Here is a 26133-nt window from a genome sequence, read left to right as displayed (position 1 = left end):
CTCCCTTCTCCAGGCATGTCTCATTAAAAACTAAAGTGCTCCACTGAAGTATATTACAATGATTCTTATTTAAACTGGCCAGTCATAACAATTCCAGTAGTCATGTATGGATGTGAGAGTTGGTCTATAAAGAAAGCTGAGCGCTGAAGAATTGATGCTTTTGAACTGTGGTGTTGGAGAAGACTCTTGAGAGTCCCTTGGACTCCAAGAAGATCCAACCAGTCCATCCTAAAGGAAATCAGTCCTGACTGTTCATTGGAAGGACTGATGCTGAAGCTGAAACTCCAATACTTTGGCCACCTGATGCGAAGAACTGACTCCTTTGAAAAGACCCTGATGCTGGGAAAGATTGAAGGCAGAAAGGGAAGGGGATGACAGAGGATGAGATGGTTGGACGGCATCACCGACTTGATGGACATGAAATTGAGTAAGCTCCGGGAGTTGGTGATGGATAGGGAAGCCTGGCATGCTGCAGTCCACGGAGTCGCAAAGAGTCGGACACAACTGAGCAACTGAACTAAACTGAATTGAACTGAATCATAACAATCCAAGTCCCACCTGAGCAGGGCTGCTGGCAATAGGAGGTGACTGTCCCAGGGGAGCTCCAACTTGCTTCTAACCCTTTGGCCCATTAACTCGTCCCCTGGGGGAGGTATTCTTCGGCCCATGCCTCGCCCAGGCAGGTGATGTAGGTGTGTAGAAGACACCTTTCACATGCTTGCTCTGGGTTCCTACAAACCCCCAGAAATTCACCTCTCACCCACTAAATGGGATTAAGGGAGAATCTGCTTAAGAGATAAGAATCTTATCTTATTTCTTGATAAGAATAATTTTTCTTCTCAAACCCATCTCTACATAGGACATTAGAAAAGTCACTTCATCAGTAAAAAATTACTAGTAACTAATGTTATGCCCTGCTTATTTGGGTGCCAAGCAGCTGTCCTAAGCGCTCTGTGTTCAGTCGTGGAATCCTCCCTGCCTTCGTGTGAAGCGGCTATACTGTTACCCAGCCCAAGTCACAGATGAGTTAACCAGAGAGACCCGGGGCGGGTAAGTCATTTGCCCAGAGTCAGCAGGAAGGAACCAGGAAGTAGCCTAACCTATCCAGCCCCAAGGCTTTGTACTTAAGCTCTTGTACGGCTCATCACCAGTGCAAGCTAGTTTCAGGATGGGTCACTTTGGATTCTAATGGGCTTTTCAAGTGGTTGACTCTGCTTATTTATGAGAGCAGGCAGATTGTTTTGAGACTCTATGGAGGGAGAGATACCAAGGAAGAAACCAGTTATAGAAAAAGTTCTTAACTAGCTCAGCAAGCTTGCCAGGCCCTCTGCTCTGAGACTTCAATCTCTCCACTCTGATTCCACCCCTGCCCCTACCGTGAACTCAGGTGCCAGAGTCTCTTGTGCCCACTTCCTTTTTCTTAGAATAGGTTTTCTCAGATAGCTCCATTTCCGTCAGTTCCCCTCTTCCTCCTTCCTCTTCCTTGAACAAGATCAGCCTGTGTTCACTCTTGGGGGGTCAGGGTGAGTGCCCCATGAATCAGGGACTTGATCGGCAGTGTGAGGGACCAGTTCTTGCTGCTTTCTTGGAGGACTTGTTGGGTCCTAATTTGGGGAAAGGAACAAACTTAAGCATTCTTCAGCAGAAGCCTTGAAACATTGGTGTGTATTTGACTTGCCCCTGACTTGATGGTGTTCTTCTCAGCTGGGCTTGGCTTAAAGCCTTACTTTACCCAGACTTTGTTCAAGCTGATGTCTCAGTCTCCACGTGAAATAAGGAATAAAATACAGATTCTAGTGTCTAATATTAAACTCTAACTTGTTTTTACTCATGAGTTTCATCTTGAGACTCTGTTCTACCCAGAGGTCCCGAAGACCTTCTTTCCCTCTTTTGTTTTGATATATTAAAGTTCTTAGATTATATTCCATGTTATTGATCTTGGCACATATGGGTTTCAAAACCGAAAGGGAAGTAAATGGTGCGGTGTTGTTGCCAATCATTTGTTTGAATTCTGTCCAGCATCTAAAAGGAAGGCATTCTATCCAGCCACTGTTTTTTGACTTAAAATCAGTTTGCACTTTGCCTTTTAAAAAATGCATTGTTTCACTCAATACATTTGGTGTTTGTGTACCTAGGCATTTATTCTGACTCAATATCATTGTCAAGTCCTAACTTTTACTTAGGACAACATTTTCTAATACTCTTACTTATAGGCACTCTTTCTCTGCTTTCAATGCTAAAAGGGACAAAGGTTTTAGGTTTTTGTTCCTAACTTTTAACATACAATTAAAAGTATTTTTATGCTGCTTTTTTGAAGGCTGCCTATTTTGTTCTGCGGTTCTGTTGTTCTGTAGAAGGGATACTTTACAATCCTTCAGTGTGCACTTACTTAGCTTTTCCTAGCGTGGTCTCCCCTCCCCCGTCCCACGTTGGAAGATGGAATGATGAAATTCCTGTGGCTTCTTGAAGCTTCTTGCCTTTGTTAGCCGGTAATGCCTCTCCAATTCGTTAAGCTTATAAGAGTTTTCTGGTATTGAATGAAACAATCTTGCAGATATTTCAGTAATTTCAGAACGGCTATTTTATAATCAGACTGATGAAGAGAAAACAGCAATTTTACACATGTAAACATGTAAACCTGTGGCGGATTCATTTTGATATTTGGCAAATCTAATACAGTTATGTAAAGTTTAAAAATAAAATAAAATTAAAAAAAAATAAATAAATAAAAAAAAAAAAAAAAAAAAAAAAACAGCAATTTTAGGCTTGAAGTTAATATGTAATGAAAATTTCACATTTTAAAAATGATGTGAAAATCTGACACCTTTATTTTACAAAATTTTACACCTTTATTTTACATTGAGGGAGAAATTGCTAAAAGTTTCATTTGATAAATATTTGTAAGAAAAAAATGTGTTTTATGAGGCATAGTTTTTAAATAGACTCAATCCCTATAAAACCAGTATTAATTTCGGAAAATATTACAGGCATTCAGTTTTGATAACAAATCTGTAAGTATGCTATACTCATGGGTTGTTGTAGAATTTTTATAAAATTTTATAGTTTTATTATTTTGATTTTTAAAAAATATTTTTTGAAGATATCTGTAGCAGTTTTAGCTGCAAATGACCTAGAAGTTACACTGTATAATATGAAAATAGCCTAAACGTGTGTGTGTGTGTGTGTACTGAGTCATTCCTCTTGCTAAATTTGATTGCTTTAATATCTTCCTTTTAGGAAGAGATAAGGGTCATGGGAAGTTGTAGAGATAAGCAAACCTTACACCAACATCAGTTTTAGAGCACCCTGCTTTTTTTTTTCTTGCTTGCTATTTTCTGGCAGCAAGAACTGCACACACCAAGAACAAAGTAGATGATACAGTCATTTATCCATCGTAAAGAACCACAAATGTATTTTTTTCTTTATGCTTTATTGCTCTACTTTAGAATATTGCCTTCAAACCATGAAAGCCACTTGTACTTACTTATGTCTAATTATATACAAGGATTGGTAAGCTTTCTGTCTAGTTTGGCACCAAGCTCTCTGTGTAATAAGATTTTTGATTGATGACATACAATTCTGGATTAATACCAGAGATATTTTTTCTGAGGAAGTTTACATGGTGATCATTTAAGATTCTAGTATATTGAAATATAATATATGGTGTATTGAAATATATGAGTAGCTGAAGAGCAGGCCATCCATCCATAAAAGGTCATAGTGTAGGTTAACATCTGAATTTTAATTAGGTCTTAAGTTTTGTAAATATCATTTCCTTCAGTGAAGCACAAGTATGAGAATATTACCCTTAAAGTGTGTTATATCCACCTGGGAAGCCTCCCACCTTTGGGCACATGTTTCCTAATTTGATGTTAAAAGGAGAAGATAGAATTTATGCAAATCATGGTTTATGTTCCGACATTTAATTTAAAATAACCTGTAATCTTATAATGCCAATGATTTGCTAAACACTTTACAAAGTGACTTCACATGCTTTACCTAATGCACTCCTCACCGGGTGCTGGGAGATAGGTCTTGGTACCTTCTTCTGACACAGACTGAGGCAGAGGTTGGCACCCACTTGTTTTTGATCTGGAACTTGGGACTAGGAAGCGCTCGTCTGATTTGGGATCCAGTCCACTTTCTATTGTTGCTACGTGAAGCTTTTTGGGTTTTTGTTATTTCCTCTTGTTTAATGTTAAGGTATGGACACACCCTTACCTACCTGCTGCATGTCTGGCCTCTGCCTGCTTCTCCGCCCCGTCTCCTCGTATTACCTGCTCTCCTGTCACCCAGTAGCATGGGCAGATTTCAGCTTCTCCTGCGGGCCACTTCCTTGCTCCAGGGACTTTTGCATAAACTGCTCTTTCTTTTTATTCTTTTTACGTTTTGGCCACACTGAGCAGCATATGGGATTTTAGTTCCCCGACCAGGGATTGAACCCTTGCCCCCAGCCCCCCTGCAGTGGAAGCACAGAGTCTTTAACTGCTGGACCACTAGGGTTGTTTGTTCTTGTTCAGTTGCTCAGTCGTGTCTGACTCTTTGCGACCCCGTGGACTGCAGCACGCCAGGCTTCCCTGTCCATCACCAACTCCCGGAGCTTGCTCAAACTTGTGTCCATTGAGTCAGTGATGCCATCCAACCACCTCATCCTCTGTTGTCCCCTTCTCCTCCTGCCCTCAATCTTTCCCAGCCTCAGGGTCTTTTCCAGTGAGTCAGTTCTTCGCATCAGGTGGCCAAAGTATTGGATGGCCAAGGAAGTCCCAGAAACTATTGTTTCTGTGTGAAACGTTCTTCCTCTCTATTTCTCTTTTCTTTTCTTTCTTCCTTTAGTTAAGGCCTATCCACCTTCAGCTCTCAGAGCAGTCTCCTTTGAACACTCCTCCCCCACCCCCAACACACACATAGGCACACACTCTCTTGTGGCTCTGCTTACCTCTCCTGGGAACACATTTCTCCAATCTGTTTTCATGGCAGTTGACTGACTCTCATTAGACCAAGCTCCAGAGGGATGGGGACTTTGTTCAGTTTCGTACCTTGTGTTATAAAGGGGGGTGTACGACCTCCTTGTAGGGTCTTTAGGGATCATCACAAATGGCCGTAGGGGAGCCTGATGGGCTGCTGTCTATGGGGTCTCACAGAGTCAGACACGACTGAAGCGACTTAGCAGCAGCAGCAGCAGCTCACAATTAGGGGAGGGCAGGAATGGGGACGTGTGGTAGGGCCAGCTTTATTGCACCGGGGCAACCGGTCATCTGCACGAGGTGTTGACAGCCTATTTGTGGGGATGTTGAGGCAAAGGAAAATAAGAAGTTGGAAAAATTTACACACATGATATTCTCAGCCTTTAGTGTGGTGCCTAGCACTTTAGAGGTTTCATATTCCTGGATGGGTAGGTGGATGGATGGTTAATACAGACTTTGTTTTGTCTCCTTTCTTAGGCCACCAGAATCATGGGGCGCTCATGGGATTCAGTTAGTGTTCATTAAGAGTAGCTGGTGTGGGGATTCCCTGGCAATCCAGTGATTAGGACTCGGCCCTTCCACCGCGGTGGCCAAGGTTCAATCCCTGTTCAAGGAACTAAGATTCTGCAAGCTACAAATCAGGCCAAAAAAAAAAAAAAGAGTATCTGTTATGGTACTCAGCTAGCTTTGAATAACTTAGAAATGTTTTGTTTAGTTCAAAGTCCAATCAGTTAACCAATGTCTATTATAGAGTATGAACCAGGGTGTGAATGAAGTAGCTTTCTGGTCTTCTTTATGTCTCCATTGTAGCATTTACTCATAGTTTATAGAGCAATGAGAATGATTCAGGTAGTTCAAAGAAGCCACCAGGCAAAGGTACACAGCTAAGAAATGCCGATATTTATTTAAGGGAGCTGCGTAAACATTTAAACGCAAAATGTATGTCACTGGAGGAATTTAATAAAGTCAGCTAGATTAACATTTTTTCCCTCTGGTGTATAATACTTCACAGTCTTGAAAGTCTTCAGAAAATGTGGCTACTTCTCAGTTACTCCTGACAACACGTACTCTTCAGATTTAATAGCATTTTCTGCACCAGTGTCCTTCCTTTGTTCATCTCTCAAATTCCCTTTATTGACCCTGCAAGTTGAGGCATCCATACAAATCCACAGGCTTAACTTACTTGCCTGCTGTAGAGAAGGTTTGAGTTAGTATACATTTTCTCTTGGTCTAAGAATAGTATATTTCCAGCTTGAGCTGTAATAAATTGTTAAACTTTTAGTGAAAGCTGGACCGCTCAGCTTCCTCTTGAGCTTGGTTGTTAAAACATGGTTTGTTTGCAGTGAATTCTTGGAATATCACACAAACATGTATGTTCAAATATGATTAAGTGACATACTTGGGAGTCCAAGTATGAATTAGAAAATTTATGGTTTGGATTATTTTTGTAATGTGAGTTCAGATTTTTCATCATTATATTTCCCTCTTTGGAGATGATCATTTGAGAAGTTAACTACATACAAGCCAGCTTTAAGAAATTTTATTATGTTTAAAAGAGAAAAGGCTAAACATGGAAATGATTCTTCCTCTTTGACCACACTACAGCTCTCATGCTGTGGATTTTAACTTTTAAGCAGTTTTAAGATTGGATCAATTGAACATTTTGTCCTATGTGTGATCCCTCCATACCTTTATATAAGGATGGTGTTTCTTGCTAAACAGTATTTCTATCTCTTTGATACTTGCCCCAAGCCCAAGAACACAATACCTCTGTTGTACAGTAGGAAGGTCCTAGAATGCCAGGCTGGGATTTCTTTTTTTTTTTTGGCGGCGGGCGGGGGGTATGTTTTTTAAAGAAGATATACAAATGCAAGAGGAAGGTAAGTATGTTAAACTGATCCTGAGGATAGATGTCAGGGCGTGTCTGAACCGTGTCTACACTCAGTGTACTTCGTAAATAAAGCCCATAATTGGTACGCATGAGTAGTTAGCAGTTCTAATTGCATGAAACCCATCTGAGAAGGATCCATTCTGTTCTTGGCGGTTGAGGAGATTGTAAGTGTAGGGTAGAGCTCTGTGTCATTTAGAAATGGTTTGCTAGGGTTCAAACATGCTGCTTTTCTGGTGGGTGGAGATGGGGAGAGAGGAAAATAGCTAGATTTGTCTTGATTCTTGGGAAAGAAGAGGATTTATGATTCAGGCTCAAGGTTTTGGTAACTAAGAACAATGCCCAAGCAAAAGATATAGCCAATGGTGGCTTCATAGCAAGAAGCCGAAAGACCTTCATTGATAAGGATGTTGCCTGTTTAGACGCCTGTGTTGGTTGTTGTCTTCAATTGATACCTTGATGTGTATGGAGGAAATCTTTTCAACGTGAACCCAATGACAACGTATTTCTGAATGTTACCTTTTAAAATAGGCTTTGAGTTCTGATGACTAAATTCCTCATACCTAGAGGGTGCTGTGAAATATTTATTGAATGGAAGAATGAATGTGATTTATAAATGGAGTAAGTCCATATATAGCATATTAAAAAGCAGAGACCTTACTTTGCCCACAAAGGTCTCTCTAGTCAAGGCTATGGTTTTTCCAGTAGTCATGTATGGATGTGAGAGTTGGACCATAAAGAAGGCTGAGGGCCAAAGAATTGATACTTTCAAATTGTGGTGTTGGAGAAGACTCTTGAGAGTCCCTTGGACTGCAAGAAGATCCAACCAGTCCATCCTAAAGGAAATCAGTCCTGAATATTCATTGGAAGAATTGATGCTGAAGCTGAAACTCCAATTCTTTGGCTACATGATGCGAAGAACTGACTCATTAGAAAAGACCCTGATGGTGGGAAGGATTGAAGGCAGGAGGAGAAGGGGATGACAGATGATGAGATGATTGGATGGCATCACTGACTCGATGGACATGAGTTTGAGTAAGCTCCGGGAGTTGGTAATGGACTTGGAGGCCTGGTGTGCTGCAGTCCATGGGGTTGCAAAGTGTCAGACACGACTAAGCGACTGAATTGAATTGAACTGAACTGAAGTCCATGTAAATCAAATATCCATTTTTGAAGCATTTCCATAAATCATGTGAAATTTTTTATTATTACTCTGTACTAAACTAAGTGATACATATTAGTTAAGCACCTCAATAGAAAACTCTTAAATCATACATTGTCTTAAATCTCACCTATAAAGATAATTTCCAGATTATTTCATGGGTTGCTAGTGAACGAACTGGTTTATTTTTTGACTGTTTTGCATGACTTATTGAAGTTGGGAAGTAAGTCTACTCATGGTAGTTTAACGACTAAGTTATCTCCTTTATACAGAGTTCTGATCTATGTGCTTGTCACATGGGGTCCCCTCCCCAAAGAATAATGATGGAAGCAAGCTCACTGTATTTGGTACAAGGTTCAGTGGTGACTAGATGGGATGTAATGTGAAAGAAGAGAGTCAAGGCTGAATGGTCAAGAAGGATGTGAGACTTGAGATAGGCTTAAAAGATACCGGATTTTGAAGGCTAGGGAAAGTGAGTCGCTCAGTCGTGTCCGACTCTTTGCGACGCCACAGACTATACAGTCCATGGAATTCTCCAAGCCAGAACACTGGAGTGGGTAGCCTTTCCCTTCTCCAGGGGATCATCCCGACCCAGGGATTGAACCCAGGTTTCCCGCGTTGCAGGCGGATTCTTTACCAGCTTAGCCAAGGGAGAAGAAGGGAAGGGACTGCTGGAGAATCCCCCCTAACTTGGAGATGGAATTGAGTGTGAAACCGTGAGGAGGGCGACCAACTTGAGGGTTTTATAACAGATGTGAGATGGGGGGGGGGTGCTGGGTGTGGTGCCAGGCAGAGAATTTGGAATTTTATAAGATAAATAATAAGGGACCATTGAACATTTCTGATAAGGGAAGTGGAGGAATGAAACTGTGGTTTTAAAGATAAGCTTGGCTTGCTATGTGTATGAGTACTTCTCATGACATTAGTATAACTTGCTATTTCCATAGCCCTAATGACCAGTAATAATTTATTGATTAAACCTTTCTGAGTATTAGGTTTTTGTCTCCATTTTTATGTCTCTTTAAGTCAGAATATAGATAAGTAAGTTCAGTCCCGACCCTGCAGGAGGAGAGGCAGAGGAAACTCAAGAGGTCTTCAGCCAGATTCTAGCCAAGCGGGAATTAATCCAGGAATAGTAAGTCAACTTTTCTAGCTACTACTGACCGTCCTAATGTGAAATGAATTGTAAATACTTGGGGAAACAAAAGCACCTAAGTCATGAGTTTTTGAATTGTATTCATCTTGATCTTAAAGATGACAAAATATTGAAAATGGTACTCTCCTTTAGTGTTCATTTGATGTTGTAACAGCTTTATTGAGATATAATGCACATGCTGTACAGTTCATCCATCTAAAAAGTACACACCTCAGGGGTTTTTAGTGTGTGCAGACTTGTGCAGCCGTCACCACACTCTAGTGTTAGAACTTTTTCATCAAGCCCCTGAATGAAGACCTCAGTATCCATTAGAAGTCACTTCCTCGCTGCTCCTCGGCCCCACACCGTTCTCAGCTCATCTCTCATGCCTCCCAGCTCTAGGCAACCACTAACCAACCTTCTGTCTCTATAGTCCAGTTAATATTTATTTAAATTAGTAGTTTACAGAATGTTACCACAGATTTTGGCATCAGAAGACCTGGGTTCAAATCCCAGCTTCCTAGTACAGTGACCTTCACAAAAAAATTAGCTTTGTAAGTCTGTTTTCATACTTTTAAAACATGAAAGCTACTTCACAGCTTTTTGTGAAGATTAAAGGACGTTTATATAAAAGTATTAAGTGAGGTATGCCTTCCACAGGAGGTATGTAACTGAATTATTAAAGGGTTTCAAATAGTGATCCTTTAAAGTAGTTGGTGAAGCATAATACAATGTGTAAAATTGTCTGGATACAAAAGGACAGAATTTATGTTTTTAAGGCTATAGTTTTATTGTTGGTGTGACTTTAGGGTTTGACTTTTAAGATGGAAGAGTGCTTCTGGATTTCCCTGTAGAAACAAGTATAGTGCTACTTAAAGCTATTTTTGGATCACAGACTCCTTGGAGACTTTGATGAAGGCTGTACACATACACTTGGTTTCATTTCTTTTAAAAATCAGGAGGCTGATGGATCCTTTAAAACTATCCATGTACTCCCTACATAGTATATTAAGAGACCTTAGTCTTTTAAAAGAGAGAGAAAATAGCTCTTCAAAGCTAGAGTGAACAGTCCCACACACTGGCAGGAAAATACAACCCTTAACTTGAAGGGTATTTGTTGATCTTCTAGTTTTTAATGTCCAGGTCAAAGTGTGCCCAGTACATGTTTGGCCCAGCAAAGGGGACTTTCTTCTAGGCACAGAAATGTACACACATCTCACGTAGAGAATAAATGGAGGGTAGTGTCCCTGAAAGTCATTGCTGGGGAGAGGAAGAAAAAACAACGAGAGCATCTGTCATATTGTAAGCAGTGCCCGCTCACCCACCCCCTGGGCCTGCCCGTTTTAGAACCCTTGGATAAACAAGCACTGGATTCCCACTGGTCCGCGGGGAAGCGGGAATTCACAACAGCCTTACTGTATGTGAGCGGGATGGCCTTGATTGAGTTTATACTCCAGATAGCTGCTGCTTGATACTGCTCCACTCTTGTTTATTTCATCGCGGTTCTGTGGCCCCATGGTGTGGCATCCCTCAGTAGATTTAACAAAGTTCTTATCATATCAAAACAGCAGATTTCTTCCTTATCATATATATTTTCCCAGTTCCTTCCCTTAGCTGGAAATGTTTATTATTGTGGGAAAATATGTGGGTGCCAGCAGTGAAAGGATCTGATGAAGAACAAAGTGCAGAAGGTTGTGATGGGGAGAAAAGATGAGCTGAAAGCGAAATGAATACTGGTGAGCACAGAATGGCCAGGTGGCCCTGACAAATAGGAAGACCACTTGCTGTCCAACCTTTGGATCATAGTCCTTTATCAGATATGTTTTCCATAAATCTTTTCTCCAGTCTGTGGCTTCTCTTCTCATTTTCTTGACTGTGTAGTTTGCAGGGTAGAAGTTTTCAATTTTAATGAATTATTATCAATTATGTCTTCCATGGATAATGCTTTTGGTAGTGTCTCTAAATAGTCGTTCTCATACCCAAAGTCATTTAGCTTTTCTCCTATGTTATCGTCCAGGAGTTTTGTGTTTGACATTTAGGTCTATAATCCATTCTGGGTTACTTTCTCTGAAGGATATAAGGTCTGTGTCTAGGCTTTTTTTTTTGGCATGTGGATCTTCCCAGGTGGCGCTAGTGGTAAAGAACCCACCTGACAGTGCAGGAGACCTAAGAGACGCGGGTTTGATCCCTGGGTCAGGAAGATCCCTTGGAGGAGGTTATGGCAGCCCACTCCAGTTTTCTTGCCTGGAGAATTCCATGGACAGAGGAGCCTGGTGGGCTACAGCCCATAGGGTCGTAAAGAGTTGGATACAAGTGAAGTGACTTAGCATGCATCCAGCACCATTTGTCAAAAAGGCTGCTTTTTCTCCATTGTACTGCCTTTGCTCTTTGTTAAAAATCAGTTGACTACACAGTTGACCCTTGAATTATGCCGGTTCACCTATATGTGGGTTCGTTGTTGTTTTTTTTTTTTCAATAGTAAGTATAATGGCACCCTACTCCAATACTCTTGCCTGGAAAATCCCATGGATGGAGGAGCCTGGTAGGCTGCAGTCCGTGGGGTCGCAAAGAGTCGGACACGACTGAGCGATGTCACTTTCACTTTTCACTTTCATTGGAGAAGGAAATGGCAACCCACTCCAGTGTTCTTGCCTGGAGAGTCCCAGGGACGGGGGAGCCTGGTGGGCTGCCGTCTATGGGGTCGCACAGAGTCGGACACGACTGACGCGACTTAGCAGCAGCAGCAGCATTACAGTCCTACACGATCCGTGGTAGGTTGAATGGCTGGCATGATAGACAGATGGGGAGGATACAGGCAACAGTGGACACAGAGAACAAACTATAAGTTTTGTGTGGATTTTCAACTGCAAGGAAGGTTGTCACCCCTAAACCCCTGCGCTGTTCAAGGGTCAGCTGTACTTCTGCGTCTGTTTCTGGGCCACAACCTGCTAGTGACTTAAAGTGACAGAGGTGGTACGGTTACTGAACTGCCCTGCCTCCCTTGCTTGCTCTTGGCAGGACTTCCGCAGGCGATGGTCAGCCAGGGGAGCCAGAGGGTAGGGGGCTGACATGGCGCCCCTCCCCCCGACCCTCGTGATCTTAGGAGCTCTGGGAGTTTCTGAGAAAAAACTCATTGTTGCCGGGGTAAAAGGGAAAGGTTCTGTAATAGAATAACAATGAGTCTAACGCTTGTTTCCTGCTGTTCGTCAGGTTGCCCATTCATAACACTCTCATTCTTACTGATAAGATAATTAGAGCAAAATTCTGTGTAACTACTAGAACCAGGGATTCTTTTGAAACAAATATAATTGGTAATCCTCACCTTCAATTCTTCATTCTAGGCCAACCTAAAATACAATTAGGGCTGTTTTCAAGCAGAGCGTTTGTGTTTAAATTACCCCACTTCTCTCACTCTGTGTATCTACAGGCTGATCTCAATTCCAGATTTCCCACTTGGGGACTTGGATGGTTCTGCTATTTGGTGATAGGTTAGTAAATGAAAGAAAGAAATTCACTATGGAATTCCATTCTTTTTTTTTCTTTTTATTTGCCCCGCCAATATCAGTTAACTCGGTGGCTTCAGACCATCATTTTCACATGCCCGCATCATTTCTAATCTCTTTTTCTGGCTCTGTGCTCTTTTCTTTTTCACTGTTCTGATCACCTGGTAGACGTTTTCCTTGGATGCTCTGTTGGTATCCCAAACACCAAAAACAACAATGACTGGTCTTCTCCCACATGTACCTTTTTCATTGCTTTTTCTATAAATGGTGTCAGCAGGATGTCTCTGCTGCCAAGCCTTACTGAAATTTCCAATCTTGAGACCTTATAAACCCCTCCTTTGTCCCTATTTCATTATCTTGCTCTAGGGTAGCCTTCCTGACAGCTTTCCGTCAAGGCTTCCCAGCTCTTCCTAATCCACCCTTCTAAGGATCTCACTTCCTGCTCCCAAACTTTCAAGTATGCCAGCATTTTGGTTGTTCTTTTACAATTCCCATTTCAGAGTTTGGGCATCCTGGGCTGGCACTCAATATCTTCAGTTTCCTGGTTTTTAAACCTAGCTTTCCTCTTATTTCTACTACATTTCCTCATGCTCTTTCCTACCTGAGTGTTCTTTCTGTGTCCCACCCCATTTCATATAAATGTCTTGTACTTTTTTCCTTTTGTGTCTTCATTCTCTTCTAAGCTAGTGGGCCTCAGACTTCAGTGGGCATTAGAGCCACCTGGTAGTCTGGTTGCAGCACAAATCATCGAGTCCCACCCCTGGAGTTTCTGTTTCCATAGGTCTGGGGTGCAGTCTAAGAATTTATGGTTTTAACAAATAACATCATGCTAAATGCTGGGCTGGATGAAGCACAAGCTGGAATCAAGATTGCCGGGAGAAATATCAACAACCTCAGATATGCAGATGACACCATCCTTATGGCAGAAAGTGAAGAGGAACTAATAAGCCTCTTGATGAAAGTGAAAGTGGAGAGTGAAAAAGTTGGCTTAAAGCTCAACATTCAGAAAACGAAGATCATGGCATCTGGTCCCATCACTTCAGGGCAAATAGAAGGGGAAATAATGGAAACAGTGTCAGACTTTATCTTTTTGGGCTCCAAAATCACAGCAGATGGTGATTGCAGCCATGAAATTAAAAGATGCTTGCTCCTTGGAAGAAAAGCTATGACAAACTTAGACAGCATATTAAAAAACAGAGACATTGCCAACAAAGGTCTGTCTAGTCAAAGCTATGGTTTTTCCAGAAGTCATGTATGGATATGAGAGTTGGACTGTAAAGAAGGTTGAGTGCCAAAAGAGTTGATGCTTTTGAACTGTGGTTGGAGAAGACTCTTGAGAGTCCTTTGGACTGCAAGGAGATCAAACCAGCCAATCCTAAAGGAAATCAGTCCTGAATATTCATTGGCAGGACTGATGCTGAAGCTGAAACTCCAATACTTTGGCCACCTGATGCGAAGAACTGACTCATTTGAAAAGACCCTCATGCTGGGAAAGTTTGAAGGCGGGAGGAGAAGGGGATGACAGAGGATGAGGTGGCTGGATGGCATCACCGACTCGATGGACCTAAGTTTGAGTAAGCTCCAGGAGTTGGTGTTGGACAGGGAGGCCTGGCATGCTGCAGTCAATGGGGTCACAAAGAGTTGGACATGACTGAGCGACTAAACTGATGAACTGAACAAATAACTGGGTGATGTTGATGGTACAGAACTCCACCTTGTACCTTGAGTACTGCTCTTCAAAGCAATTTTCAAAGCTGACACGGAAGTATTGCAGTCCATATTTAATACATTTGGGTTAAATTTAGCTCATAAGAAGGTTGTCCGTTATCCACATCTATGCACTGGAGTTCGTGTACAGCAGTGCTAAAATGGAGTTTTGAACTTAAAAATGTGTATAATTTAAGCTCATACTCTGTGCCAGCTGACAGGCCCTTTGCCTGTAAAAGCACTGTTGAATTAAGGGTTATACTTCTGTTTCCTCTCTACTTGCTACATGAGGATACTTGTCATCTTGACTCGTGGGCCACAGATGGTCTTGCTCTGTCATTACAGACCAGCAGGCTGTACAGCCAGTCAACTGCCAATTACCAAACTACAGGGCTGTACACTGAAAGTAATGCCAGCATCTCAGTTGTTTTCTGTTCCCAGGCCTAGATACAGCCTTGTAGCTTGGTGGCTTGGTAATTACACCCTTTTAAAGACTCAGGTGTCCCCATGTGTCCTGATGAGAAGGCTTTACGTTTTAGTCTTATTTTTAAATGTAGGGATCTATCCTTGTCCCATTGAAAAATGGATGTGTAGGCTGCCTATACCATCAGCAGGGGGTAGGAAAGAGCAGGTAGGAAGGCGGTGTGGCCTCCAGCTTGTTAGAGCCACTTCTGTGCTTTTCTCTTTGCAAGGGCAAGTCCAAGGGTGCGTGAGTGTGAGGAGGGTGTCTGGAAGATAACCAGAACCCAAAAGAAGACTTTTCACTTGTCTTCTCATTACAGTGATGTTCTCTGGGTCTAGCCTGCAGTCCTTTAAACTTCCAGCCTGTGGCCTGGCCTCACGCAGGGAGGTAAAGGACCTCTCATTTCATGGGGCTTCTTTTGTAAAGTATTCTGAAGGGAAAGTCTGAAGAGTGCTTGCTGCTGAGTGAATGTGCCTAAGATGTACTTACCTCTGGACTTTTAATATCTAACCCCAAACAAAACATTCTGAGGAAATGTCTTCTGATTCTAGATATCTTTTCCTGTGGTTTGTCTTAGAAATTTTCTCATTTCTGTGAGTTAAGTGATGAGGTTGACCTTGCTGGTGCTTTGCAAAGTTCCTTGCCCATTGCTTTGGGAGTTGAACTTTGTGATCCTTTAGAAAACTGACTTCATGCCTTCTGTTCCATTTTAGTCATTCTGTGTCCATTCTTTACTTCACAAACTTTGACAAATTAGCAAGCAATGGGGTAGGTATCTTTTTCTGCCCAGGTATATTTATTTATTTTTTAAAATTGTATGTTGAGGAAAGGAAAGTAGTTTTTAGGAAAATTGTAATGTGTTAAACATGTACAATAAAGGCATAAAGCATATCAAGTATTTTAATTACAGTTTTTTAAAAATGAATATTGTATGACTGAATTATTGTATGAATGAATAGTGTACATTAATACATTGAGGTCTTATTTCTGAAGTTTGTTTTTAGAAATAAGATTACTGTTTAATAATAGTGTGGTTAAGTGTACACATTTGCTGTCTATAAGTTCAATTTTTAAAAAATTCTCAGAATTTTTTTTTCTAGAGGTGAAAGTTTTATTAGAGATGCCCAATCTCTTATTTTATAGGTAAGTGCAGTGAGGTCCTTTGTTTCTTGTTAGATAACAAACTGAATCTCTTTGGGCTTCCCCAATGGCTTGGCAGTAAAGAATCTTGCCTACGATGCAGGAGATGTGGGTTCGATCCCTGGGTTGGGAAGGTCCCCTGGAGGAGGGCTTGGCAACCCACTCTAGTATTCTTGCCTGGAGAATCCCATGGACAGGGAAGCATGGCCAGCTGAAGTCCATGGGGTTGCAAAGAGATGGACACGACTTAGCACGCACATACACACACGTAGTGAGGCCCTGATAAAGCACACTGATTTCTGAAACCACCCTGAGTCCGACTTTTATCTTTTATTCAGATGATATCTCAGGGTCCTGTGGGGTTGTCATACTGAAAAGAATCTTCTGTGTTTCTCTGTGTGGAAGAAATAAATTTAGGTTGAGTCTTGGTTTAATAGCGTTTTGGATAAACAGAGCATAGCACACAGGAACCCTAGCACTGTTCTTGCGTGGTCTCGCTTGTTGCGGGAGGGGCAGGGTAGGCAGTGGTCTGTGAGGCCAGCACCAGCAGACTCCTGTAACTGCCGTGTTGAGAGGGTCGCCTTGTGGCTGTGTCTCAGTCTTCCCTGAGTCCCACTGTACCCCCATCACACATCCCACATAGATTGGGAAAAGCTACCTTTCCTTCCACCAGCCCTGCCCGAGGTGTGTCTGGTCAGAAAGGCCTCATAGATAATGGTCATGAAGAAACTGAAGACATTTGGAATGAAATGGTGTTTCCCTTGGGGGTGGGAAGGGAAGGGCCCCAGGGGTGGAAGACTGGGGGATCAATGACCCAGAGTGTTGTGGAGTTGAAGTTCTGCAGCCAGTTGAAATACCTGAGTTGTCACTCCCTGGACGACTCGTACTGTGAGTAAAGAATGCCATATGCATGATGCTCTGCAGATCTGGGCTTGAGTCTGCCTTCTCTTCTGCCCCTTACATCACTTATTAGCTGTGTGATCTTGAGTAGGATTCTAGACTCACATTTTTTTATATACTTTTTAAAGACATTTATGTTTTATATTATAGTTGATTAACAATATTGTGATAGTTTTAGGTGGACAGCAAAGTGGTTCAGTTGTATATACACATGCATCTGTTCTTTTTCAAATTCTTTTCCCATTTAGATTGTTACATAAAATTGAGCAGAGTTCCCTGTGCTATATAGTAGGATATTGCACCTCTTTTTTTAAATTTTTTAAATTTATGTAATTTTAATTGAAAGATAATTGCTTTACAGTGTTGTGTTGGTTTCTGCCAAACATCAACATCAATCAGCCATAGGTATATGTATGTCCCCTCCCGCTTGAACCTCCCTCCCCATCCCACCCCTTGAGGTTGTTACAGACCCCGGGTTTGAGTTCCCTGTAGAGTCACTTTTCTTTTTTTTCAAACAAAAGATCTTATGTATTTATCACCAAGCCAGCTCACTAATACAGAAACACTGAAACAAAGAGACGAATCATTTTCCCAGTAACGCACATTTGGCTGTCCAGACAGTAGTGATGTTTTCACAGCGATATAGTAAGATGCGGGTGACCTTGATACAGCATCTATATGTGTGCCAGCTCAGGTGTGCGGCACCTTACAGACCCAGCTCGGTTCTTCTCCAGTGTCTCCTCTTGGAGTTGTACCTGATTTTATTACATGTTTTCATCCAATCCGTTGGGGCGTTGGGACAGGTCTGCTTTTGTTTCTTGGGCATGAATCGCTTGATCCTGAAAGTCTTGTGAGAAGACTTGGTGAGAACAGAGAGAAGTGAGAGCATCTCATGACGGAGAAAAAGAGAGAGCACCCCTTTTGCTGTTGATGGTGCCCACTGCCTGGTCTCCCTCCTCTGGGTGCCAGGAGCGTTAGCTGCCTCACCTGGCTGTGGGAAGCCATCATCGGATGATGTGGACGTGTGGCATAAAGCAGGGAAATGGAATGTCTAGTGTTTTACCATGATAGTCATCCTGGTTATAGTGTTTATTATATTGGTTGACTTTATTGTGGGTTTCTTAGATGCCTTCTCTTAAAGAAATCGGGAATTTTAATTTGAAAGCACAGTTCACGTACAAGCATTAGAGTTGACTTTGGTAAATTCATGAACTTAAACACTTAAACTCTCTCCCAGCCTTTAATTATTTCTTGATTGTTTAAGAGCATTTAATTTGTCCTAATGCTATGGTGTTATAAAACCGTTAATAGTGTTATGGCTTTGGAAGCAAAGGCTGCAGCTAATTCCTTAGAATGATAAGAAATATTGTGAAAGGGTTTTGAGTTATTCTACTCACACTATTTCTGGGAAAATAATGAAGTATGAACCATTACAGATTTTATTTGGGCATGTTTTGCATGTCTAAAGAAGCTTTTATAATAACCATTGTAGTTATTTGGTTCATGTGAAAGACAGCTGATAAGCATATGTAACATAACAGAAAGTATTTTTGCTGATCTTAGTTTCCCTAAGATGTTAGTTGTCTTTTGTTTTAAGTCATTCTGACCTTGCAGTTTGAGAAGCTTGGGCATTATTTTCATACGTTAATTCCATGGTAAGCATTTATATTTAAGGAGGAGTGTGTGTACGTGTTTGTGTATGTATGCTCAAGTATATCTTTATTTCTGTCTACATAGTGAAAATTTTATAGTAAGCTATCATGGCTATAACAGTTTCTATCAAATGTCATCAAAGTCTGACTTCAGGAATTCTGGGAGCAAAAAATACAGAGAATTCTCAGTTGCAGTTTGAAGAGAAAATGGTTTCATAATGACTTCTTACGAAAGTCTTAAGTTTTGGCATGTTCTGCCAGCTTTATTTTTTGGTCAAGTGTTCACAAGGGTAATTTAGTAGTCATAGATATTTTTTTCCTAAACTTATTTTTTCCATAAAAGCCTCATTACCCAACTATATTCTGAGAAGCGGAGCGAGAGTAACATCTCTTGAGTACTGACTGTGTTCCAGGCACTGTTATTGCAGGTTGTACCATTGCAGAGGTATACTCTTCACTTTTTAGGAGGGGAAACTCCTGTGAACTCTCGCTCTGCTTCAAACCTAGGTCTGCACGCCTGTATTTTTCCCACTGCTTCCTTTTGTGCACGCTCAGTTGCTCAGTCGTGTCCAACTTTTCGCCACCCCATGGACTGCAAAGGCTGCCAGGTTCCTCTGTCCATGGAATTTTCCTGGCAAGGTTAATGGAGTGGGTTGCTATTTCCTACTCCAGGGGATCTTCCTGACTCAGGGATCCGACCTATGTCTCTTGCGTTTCCTGCATTGGCAGGCAGATTCTTTACCACTGCGCCGCTATTGCCCGCTCTTTATCTAATACTCTAGTAAAGGTGATTCTAAACTTGAAGGAGTTTTCTTTGTCAACTTTTCCTTGAAGGAGTTTTCTGACCGTAGCTCAGGCTGCCATTCTGGAAAAGTGGGTTTCTTCTGAGTTTTCTCAGTTTGCTTTGCTTTGTCTTAAAAGTTATATGAGGTAGGGGCTAGGCAAACCCGATCTGCAGCAAACCCTGTGGGTTTTTCATCTCTTACTCAGAAGTACTTAATTACTCTTGGCACATCCTTTAGCGAAAGAATACATCTTGTGGGGGTGGAAAATGAAATGGTAACTATAATGAATAAAATTGTTGGCCAGTCACAAGTTGGTTTAAACAAAAGTGGGGAGGAAGCAGCTCAAAAGACTTTGCTTTTCATCGTGTACCTTTAAAACATAATCAGATTTTGTTGAAGATACTAAACAATCATCCAGGTGCTAAAATGGTTGGATGAGGACTTGGTGATAAAGCCCTGAAGCTCTGTCTGTATTAGCTAGACAGGCAAGGTGGCTGGAGAGGTGATGTATGTGGGTCAGACAGGCTCAGTGACTTGCCTGAGGGAAGACCTGGAGGTGGAGCTCTCACTTGGTGTTCTTGATTCGTAGGTGGGAAATAAACACCACGGAGATGGAGTCAGAGGCATCTTTTCTTGTATCTGCAGGTTTGAAGAATGTGAACTGGTTTGGTACTGTAAATTGAGCACGAGTCTGTTGGAGCCAGGAGCTGGTTGGTGTAGCCCGGGTGGAGAACCATGGCTTAGGTGGCCAGTTTGGAAAAGTGGGAAAAATAAGGAGGAAAGTTAATTCATTCAATAAACATGTCCTGAATGTTTTCTGTGCTTAGCAGGGAAGCAGGTGATGAGGGAAAGTCTTCGTCTGTGGGGATAGGAAGACATAAGTCAGAGAATAATACAAACGAGAGTCACGAGGAGTAATGCAAAGTCATTATGTGATCAGGGAAGGGCAAGGAGTTACGCGTGGCTGTTGCTTAGGTGGAATGCTCTTTCATATCTACTCTCTCTTCTTCCTTCTTATTAACTAAGCCTAGAGATCCTTTCCTCCATGGAGGTCTTTCCTGACCCCCTATCCCAAGACTGGGTTGGATTTCCTTGTTGTGGGGACCTAAAGTTCAGTATACCACCCCTAACCCACATCTGCCCCCTGGATGATAGCTTACTCTTACCTGACTTTAAGCTCCTGTGATAGAAATGGCCATGTAGACACAGTGCCCTTCAGTAGGTTCTTAAGTATTTGCTAAAGGAAGCTATAAATGTTGGAATATAGTTGGGGAGGGCCCTGTAATAGCAATAGATATTTATTGAATGCTCATTATGTGCCAGGCAAGGCTGAGTCCAGGCTCTTAACCAGCGTCCCATGCTGCCCTGAGCCTTTTGTGAAAGGGAACATCTGATTACTGGTGGTCTCCAGGGATGTTGCCATTCTAGATAATAGAGGATCTCAGTGATATCTTGGAGATGGAGTTTTCCATTTGTAAAATCATCTGCTCCGAAGACATCTATCTAGAAATATTTAAATGACTCTGTTCTACTTAATATATGCTTGGCTTAGAGCAGAAAACAAAACAAACAAAAAACAGAAGACACAGGCCCTACCTTGAGGAGCTTATATTCTGCTGAGCATAGACATAAAAGTTAAAATAATTTCGGCTAGAGAAAAGTAAGTGACAAAAGTTAAAAAGGTGATGTGGTAGACCTATGCTATCCACTGTGGCGGCTACGTGCCAGGATAACGTGGAGTAAGTGACTCATGGCCACTCCCCACTGAAGAGCTGTAAATGTAAGATGCACACTGCAGTTTAGAGACTTGGGATGAAAAGAAAATTATCAGTATCCCATTTTTTACATTGATTACATCTTAAAATAGTTTATGTTTTTAGTTGCTAAGTCGTGTCCAACTCTTCTGTGACCCCATGGACTGTAGCCTGCCAGGCGCCTCTATCCGTGGGCTTCTCCAGGCAAGAATACTGGAGTGGGTTGCCATTTCCTTCTCCAGGGGATCTTCCCGACCCGGGGATTGAACCTGTGTCTCCTGAATTGCAAGCAGATTCTTTACCACTGAGCTGCCAGGGAAGCCAATTGTTTATGTACTGGGGTAAATAAAACATAATAAATAAATGACAGGTGAAATATGCTAGACACCAAAGGACAAATATTGTATATCCCATGTATTATATGAGGAATAATCAGATTCCAAAGACAGAAAGTAGAGTGGTGTTACCAGGGGCTGGAGGGGCAGGAAATGGGGAATTATTGTTTGAGGGCTACAGAATTTCAGTTTGGGATGATGAAAAGGGTCTGGAGATGGACGGTAGTCATAGTTACTTGACAGTGTGAATGTACTTAATGCCACTGAACTATACACTCCCCACGTGGTTAGAATGGTGAAATTTATGTCCGTTTTAACCACAGTTTTTAAAAAGCCAAACAGATGAATTTAATTGGAGAAATTTCACTGCTAAAAATTTAAAATTACACATGTGGTTTGCATTATAGTCTTTTCGGAGTGTGTTGGGATAGAGAGTGGTGGGTAAGAGGGTCATGAAAAGCCTTTTTGAAAAGATTTTCTAAAAGAAAGGTGAGTCCTCTGAAATGAGAAGGAATTGACCACACAGAAGCCTGAGGGAGAGTTTCGGGCAGACAAAGAACTAGTGCAAAGGTCCTGTGGTGGAAACAAGTGGGAATGCTTATTGTCGGGGCGGGGCGTGGTGCGGCGAGTGAGATGAGGATGGAAGCAGATCCTGCAGTCCTACAGGCCATGGTGAAGAGTCCAGATACTACTTCTGCTCAACTTGAGAACAGAAACAAAGCAATTAAAAAATGCACATTCTGTATAGATGAAACCATACAAAGTTGCTGATGTTTCTGACCTACAAAACAGTAATTTCCTCTGATCAGACCTCATAGTGGGATTTGTTTCACCCGTGATGTGCCCTTTCTGCAAGCAAAGAATGCATTTTGATTGTTTCTAATTACTCATTCTTTGGTGGCTCCCTCGAAGGACAGCGCCCCGTCCCGTTGGCTTGCAGAGCACAGTGCCTGACAACTCTGTGTGGAAACAGAAGAAAACCTAGATGATCACAAGCTGACCCTGTCACAAGGAATGAAAAAAAAAATCCTGAAGGCAGTCTCTGGAATGTTTCCTATTTTATTTATTTATTTTTTTCACTCAGTGGAAATTATTGCAAAAATATTTAGTTTTTATTTTATGCATTTTATAAAGTAATTCATGGTTTATACAAAGAAATTTGGGAAACGTAGATGAATACAAATAAGAAATTTTAAAATCCTGTAACTCCCATCACCCATTTCAAAATTTGGATCCTACTGTCTATATAGACTTAGATCCTGCTTTTTTCATGAGTTTCTCCCCATGTTAAGAACATGTTAAATGTTTCCTATTTTATAAACCTTTCTCTTGGTCAGCTTGGTGATTTTTGGAACCTGGAAGAAAAGATAATAGTGTCATTAGTACCTTTGACTCTCTTGTCTCTATCAAGTCACCGGGGGCATTTATTATTATTGCACAGGGGGACTTTTCCTTCTGGAAAGGCCTTGGCTCAGGACAGGTAAATTGAAGGGTTGGCCTTCCCTGTAGTTGGGGAGGGTTATTGGAAAGGCAAGCTGGGGTGCTTTAACCTTGTATTAAAGGCCATCAGCGCCAGCCCAGGTCGTATCTCAGCTGTGCTCTGCTTCCCGAGGCCACCAAGGTGGTATTGAGATGTGTTATTACCACCTCTCCTGGAGCAGAGACCCGGGGACAAGAAGAGGTGAGCCCACCGGAGGTGCTGCAGGCCAAATCTTTTTTTTAATCGTCTGTGGTTCCAGAGACCCTGGTGGAAAATGTTTGTTCATCTTAGAGAGGAAGGTGGTTAATACCCCAAATCTTTCATTTTGTGAAAACAGTCTCTGGCCTTGGAAACCTCTCTGGCTACCTGCTGGGGACCACTGAGTCCAGCCAGGGATAAAGATTACTGCCTTGGGCCTTGGGGCATCTCAGGTGGTGGAGAGGGAAGAGGTGAGTGCAGATTCCTCGGGCTGTGTGGGGCGTTAAAAGTTGTCTGTGCTTTGCCTTCTGAGCCCCCGCTTTTGCACAGCTCTTTGAGGTTCCACAGCTCCCCCTTGTTCCTGCCGTGAGGGGGATTTCCTCTTGTGTGAAAACTTTTCCTCCTTCAGGACTCCCTCCCTCCCTTGGGGCAGAAGCTCAAGGCCCAGGGAGCGGAAGGAGGGGGTTAGATGAATGGAGAGAATAGCATGGAAGCATATACACTAACACGTGTTAAATAGACAGCCATCAGAAATTGGCTGCGTGACTCAGGGAACTCAACCTGGGGCTCTGTAACAACCTAGAGGGGTGGGAGAGAGGTTCAAGAGGGAGGAGACATTTGTACCCTTATGTGGACCCTTCTGATTTGTGTTGATGTATGGCAGAAATCAACCAATGTTGTAAAGCAATCCCCAATCAATTAAAAATAAATAAATATCATTTTTTTTAAAGTTGGCTGGATGCGTTGTGCTCTCCTACGATGACTGGACATCTTTTCCTGGTAGACTAGGTGCTGTGGAAGCTAATTTTCTAAACACAGTAGAGGCGTGTGATGTAATTTTTGATGTCTGAGCCACAAAGCAGGAATCTGTCCCGTAATTTCCAGAAGATCTCTCAGCTCTGCATATTGTGATCTGTTTCTGTGGGTCACTGTTGTGTCGTCTTCGTTTACTGTCAAATGGTCAATTAATAGAAGTCATGAGCTGCATTCATTCCCCACTTTCTAACCACACGAGGAACTCCATATTCAGGTAGCTCATGTGAAGGTGGAGTTGGGTTTAGGGTAGTTACAGAGCCTTCCTTTCCTGTGTTTTTCAGTCCTGATAAGCTTGTTTGGTTTGTTTTATATAAAGGTTAGCCAGATCATTGTGAGCCCCTGGCATCATTATGACACAGACTAAGAAAGTTGCGTGATTCCCCAGAGTGGCCCGAGTTTGAGTAACAGTCATTTTTTTTTTTTTTTTAATCAATAAAATGGTGGCTGATCTGCCTAAAGTAAATAATCATCCATTGGGTTTTTATTTTCCAGTTTACGGGGCTGGTTCACAGGTTGTCTGTCTTTAATTTTCCCATGAAATCCGGGAGACAGGCATTGTTATTTTCTCATCTTACCCAAAAGGAGATGGACTAAGCCTCTGAGTTTCTGTCTGGGTGCACTGATTTCAGGTTGGAGTCTCTTAAGCCCTTTCTAACTCCCGTGTTGCCTAATTGTCTGGAGTGTGGCCCAATGGACTCTAAAAATCCATTCATTCAATATAAGGGGAGGAATCTGTCACCCATCAAGTTTCATTTCTGATTCTCTCCCTAGTAAGTGTCACTGGCACGTCCTGCTCGCTCGGTCTCCAAGCTCATCAAATCTCAAACCACTGCTGTGGGAACCCCATGCCTGCTTCTGCGTGTATTTCTGAGTCCGTGAAGGACTCTACCCCTCATTCCAATCCTGGGTGTTAGGGTTGTATGTGAGTGATGGTGGACTCACCATGTGATCACTAAAGCTCAGGATTCTCCAGCTATAAAATGGGGCTAATTAATACCTGCCCTGTGTTGTGAATATTTTGAGGTCTCATCCATTTAAATTTGGTACCCAAATACACTGTAAGGATAGCAACCACTCTTGTCATTTTAAAAAGTCATTATATCCTCTTACCCCTCACGTGATCAGTTGTCAGGTCCTATAGATTCTACCCACATTAATGCCATCCAGTCTGTCTGCCTGAGACTTCTTACATAATTGCTGCCATAATTTGACTCATCAACCGTGGCTCCAGTCCAGCCTCTCTAATCCATCATCTGCACTATATCCAACCTGATATTTCCCAAAGCACAAATTTGAACTTCTCCTTTAAGCCCCTCATTTACTCACTGAATAAAAATTCTTTAGTTTCTCCCCATAGGCCCTTCATGACCTGCCCCTTTACACAGCCTCTTCTCACTATCATTCCTGTTCCTGGACGCACACACTGCCCTCCACAATGTAGAACTGAGGCTCCTCTGAATAACCTCCCATCCAATCTTGGTCCCCTAAAAGCTGGCATTCTCTGCCTCCAGGTTCCCTTCTTCCCTCCCGCCCCTCAAACCTCCGCCCACCCCCTCCCCATGCCTAGCTGGTATCATCTCACCTTCAGCTTCATGGTCTCGGTACTTCCTATGGCATCCTGCATACAGTAGGTGCTCAAGAAGTGAACAAATTAACTCTTGGTTTCAGTGGGTACAGGGTGGCCAGGCACCTTTAGCCCTGGGTCTTCTCAACTTTCCGGCATCTCTGAGGAGTTGGCAAGGCTGGACCACAGACTGGATCTTTAGGAAAGACCCTGGATGGGTAGCTGAGCCACGGGGAGACCTGGAGTCTGCCCTTGGGAACTTGGGGTGAAGAGAAATGAGGTCACTGTTACCACAGTTCATCCACTTTATCACTGTACGAAAGCCTGTGTATGATTCACATATATATAGCAGTGGACTGCCCTGGTAGCTCAGCTGGTAAAGAATCCACCTGCAATTCAGGAGACCCTGGTTCAATTCCTGGGTCGGGAAGATCCCCTGGAGAAGGGAATGGCTACCTACTCCAGTGTCCTTGGGCTTCCCTGGTGGCTCAAATGGTAAAGAATCTGCCTGCAATGTGGAAGACCTAGGTTCAATCCCTGGGTTGGGAAGATTCCCCTGGTGGAGGGCATGGAAACCTGCTCCAGTATTCTTGCCTGGACAATCCCCATGGACAGAGGAGTCTGGCGGGCTGCAGTCCACGGGGCTGCAAAGAGTCAGACACCTCTGAGCGACCAAGCACAGCATAG

The 26133-nt window shown here is 42.4% G+C and overlaps 1 protein-coding gene across 4 annotated transcripts in view; it reads left to right on the top strand.

The window, feature by feature from the left end:
- The window catches only part of SDC2 (syndecan 2), a 122666-nt gene that overhangs the window by 58516 nt on the left and 38017 nt on the right, over positions 1-26133 (top strand). Inside the window, exon 2 of one of the 4 annotated variants that reach the window (XM_055546609.1) lies at positions 9041-9149. The exons of the other annotated variants lie outside the window; for them this stretch is intronic. The gene's annotated coding sequence lies outside the window, so the exon portion shown is untranslated. The remainder of the gene's footprint in view (positions 1-9040; positions 9150-26133) is intronic. 4 annotated transcript variants of the gene reach the window in all.

This window comes from Bubalus kerabau, chromosome 14 (genome assembly GCF_029407905.1).
Source record: "Bubalus kerabau isolate K-KA32 ecotype Philippines breed swamp buffalo chromosome 14, PCC_UOA_SB_1v2, whole genome shotgun sequence".
NCBI classification, from domain to species: domain Eukaryota; kingdom Metazoa; phylum Chordata; class Mammalia; order Artiodactyla; family Bovidae; genus Bubalus; species Bubalus kerabau.
The sequence above is the reverse complement of the archived record's forward strand: the minus strand, read 5'-3'. Positions and strand labels throughout refer to the sequence as shown.